The sequence below is a fragment of the Macrotis lagotis genome, chromosome 6, assembly GCF_037893015.1.
Source record: "Macrotis lagotis isolate mMagLag1 chromosome 6, bilby.v1.9.chrom.fasta, whole genome shotgun sequence".
Lineage (NCBI taxonomy): Eukaryota > Metazoa > Chordata > Mammalia > Peramelemorphia > Peramelidae > Macrotis > Macrotis lagotis.
The window spans coordinates 141,824,493-141,828,290 of NC_133663.1; positions in this window are offsets into that span (position 1 = coordinate 141,824,493).

The window sequence follows — 3,798 nt, forward strand, 5'->3', positions numbered from 1 at the left end:
GTTTTTTTCCCCCCAATGGCTATTGTGAGCTGTATTTCCCTTCATTCTATCCCTCTACTCCTATTTGTTCTATTCTCTTTATTCTTTCACCTTGTCCCTCATCATAAGTGTGTTGCATCTGATGCTCTCTCATGATCTTAACTCTCTTCTATCACCTACAACCTACCTTCTATTCCCCCTGTCCTCTTTCTCCCATCTCTTTTCTCTCCTATTTTACTCTAGGATAAAATATTCTAAAGGTAGAAGCTGCTAAATCTAGTGTTTTTCTGATTGTAGCTCCATGATATTTAAATTATTTCTTTTGTGTCTGATTGTAAAAATTTTCCAAGGGAGTTCTGAAATTTGGATATAATATTCTTGGCAGTTTTCATTGGGGAACTCTTTCAGGAGGTAGATTCTTTCAGTTTCCATTTCATCCTTTACTTCTAGTATTTCAGGCCAGTTTTCCTGGATAACTTCTTAAAAAAATTAAGACTAGTTCTTCTTTTGGTCAGGGCTTTCAGGTAGTCCAATAATTTTCAAATTATCTCTCTTGGATCTGTTTTTCAGGTCAGTTGTTTTTCCAATGAGATATTTTTTTCATTTTATTCTAGTTTTTCATTCTTTTAGTTTTGTTTTATTATTCCATGATTTCTCGCAGCCATCAGCTTCCCTTAGCTCCATTCTACATTTTAAGAAATTATTTTCTTCAGGGAACTTTTGTATTTCCTTTTCCATCTGGCTAATTCTGCTTTTTAAGGCATTCTTCTCCTCATTGTACTTTTGAAAGCTTGTTCCATTTGAACCAAATTGGTTTTTAAGAAAGTATTTTCCTCAGTGTTTTTGGTATCTCCTTCACTAAGCTAAAGCCTTGGTTTTCATGATCTCATTTCTTTCCCAATTTTTTTCCACTTTCTGTAATTGATTTTCAAATATTTTTGAATTTTACAAAGCTTGAGAAAAATTCACATTGTTCTTGGAGGCTTTAAGTGTAGAAGTTTTGATTTTGTTATCTTCTTAATGTGTATTTTGATCTTTCACAGGACCAAATTGTCTATGGTCAGTTTTTTTTTCCCTTTTGCTATTTACTCAATTCCCAAGTCTATGACTTTATCTTAACTCTTTGTTAAGGTGTACTTCTGCTTCTAGGGTAGAGAACACATTATCCCAAACTTTTGAGTTTTTTTGGCAGCTGTTTTCAGAGGCATCTCTCCCTCAGGATGCAAGTTCTCAATTCCTCCAAGGTCTTATAAGAGGCTATGATTGCTCTTCTTGTCTTTGCTCTGCTCTGTGGATGACTATAAGCACTCCTTTCTGCCTTGGAACCATGAAGAGGGAACCCCTGCTACACTTTTGGCAATTAAAGCTCCTTTTTCTTACCCTGAGATCCCAGACTGTGATCCAGATCTGAGTATAAGCAAAGAAATAGAGTCCTGCCTCAATGTTAGCAAGGAGACATCTGCAATCTTCCTGATCCCTTTAGCAGCTGCTGGGTGATTCCCTGCAGGGTGACTCCTCAGGTTTGGTCCCCTGGGAGTTGGGTCTGTGCTGAGGCCTCTCTTGGACTGGACTACACTTTCACTCTGGTATGGCAGAGTTTTCCCACTACCATTCCCAATTGTCCTTGGTAATCCCTGGGCTGAGAGGCCTGGAAACCTCTCCCTCCCAAAACCCTGCTTATTTTCAAAGTTGTCTTGAGCTGGAAAACTTGTTTCACTCATTCTTTTTGTGGGCACTCTCACAGAATTTGATTAGAGTCATTATTTAAAGGGATTTGGAGAGGTTTGGGGGAGAGCTCATGGGAATCCCTACCTTCACTCAGGTATCTTTGCTAGGGACCTCAGAATTTTTCCTCTTTAAGAAAATACACATTATTTTGTTCTATTGATTTGTTTTTTTTTAGGTTTTTGCAAGGCAAATGGGGTTAAGTGGCTTGCCCAGGGCAGTGTCTGAGACCAGATTTGAACCCAGGTACTCCTGACTCCAAGGCCGGTGTTTATCCACTGCGCCAACTAGCCGCCCTTCTATTAATTTTTAAAATAAATAATCACTCATTTTTATAGTTAATTAATAGTCCTATATAATAGTTTATCATCATCAAGTCAGAAGTGCAAGAATATTATATAGAAGGTCTTTGCAAACATTGTCATTTTATATTTCCCTGCTGCTTATCAATTTGCTTAAGATATTGGAGCATTAAAAAAGAAGCAAATACATTCCCTTCCAGGGTGATCTTTGCAATTATCTGACCATGAAATTATATGTTGTGTGTTTAAAGATAAGGAAAGATGTCTCAGAATGTCAGATTTATCAAACAAAGACTTAAAGACTATAAAATAATGGGTGCTATATTAGAAGTGATTTTTAAAATTAGTATATGCATTTTGATTTTTTTTGTGACTATTATAACCCCTTGTTTCCTTTAATAAACTAAAACATTTAGAAAAGTAAGGACTTTAGTACAACAATCTTTGCATCTGTGCATTCAAATTTATTCCATATGCTTCATTATGTTTTCCTTCTACAAAAATCTTTGTGAAATATCATTATTCTGCAAAATTGGTCTTCTGATTAGTAGGTAGAATTACTATATTCACAGGGTCTCCACTTAAAGAGATATTTTCTCCATTACTTACTAGTTACTCAGTTTTATGCTTCTTTGAACTTCTCCATCATACCAGATATCTTCACCTATTTTTCACCCTTGCCCTGCTGTTCAGGTTCATTTTTTGTCTTAATCTATTTTTTTTGTTTGTTTGCTTTTTTACCTCAGTAATTAACAGTGTTTGGTACATAACAGAGAGGGGGAGGGAAATAAGATTGGGGGGAAATTGCAAAATTCAAAATACATAATATTTTTCACTCAAAAAAGAAAACACTTCTCACAAAAATAAAGTCAGATCTATAAAGATACTTTTTCATAAAAAAAAATTACACTGTGTTATCTAAAAAATCCCTGTTATCCAAAAATCAGACAATTCCATGTTTAGGTACACTGCTTCTTTGAATCATGAAACAAATTGGCATATTTTTATGCACCTAAAGGTATACAACTTTTAAGATTTCACTGGCAAAATTTCAAAAGGTTCAAAGACAAGATAGGTGATGTCTCAGGATTCCTATTATGAAGAGAATAAGAAGGATGGGAGAATCTTGAAAGCAATTGTAATAAAATAGTACCAAATAATTTTGATCAGGAAGAAAAAAGTGACCTATTATTTTCAGTAACTATGCCTATGCTATTAAGAGATATTTATAAGATGGAATAAGGACAAAAATCTATGAAAAATTTTTAAAAAGGACGAAGTATCTTTAATGCTAAAACAAGTAGAACTCTAGATTTGTGAAGCAAAACATGCTAAGAAAGGATTGGTTCTCAAACAACAGTATTGAAGGTAAGAGAAACAAGGAAGGAATAGATGCACTAAGTTGGGTAAAATGAAATAACAAATGGATAACAGAGAAAGGAGGCTTGATCAGTTGATGTATATATATATATATGTGTGTGTGTGTGTGTGTGTGTGTGTGTGTGTGTGTGTGTGTGTGTGTGTGTGTGTATCTATAGATATTTTTTTTTTCTCTATGAAGGAAAATGAACTTGAAATTTCAGGGAGAGTATGATATAGTGGCAGATTCAGAAGACATTTCTATGCTTGCCAGACATTTTCTGTGTTACATTGTTTGAGGTAACTTCTCTACATTCAATTTCTTCAATGATATCAGAAGGAAGTTGGATTAGATAGATTCTAAAGTACCCATAAATATAAATCTTCTATCTGAAATGCATAAAAAGATAGTTAAAGTATAAATACTTGAAAA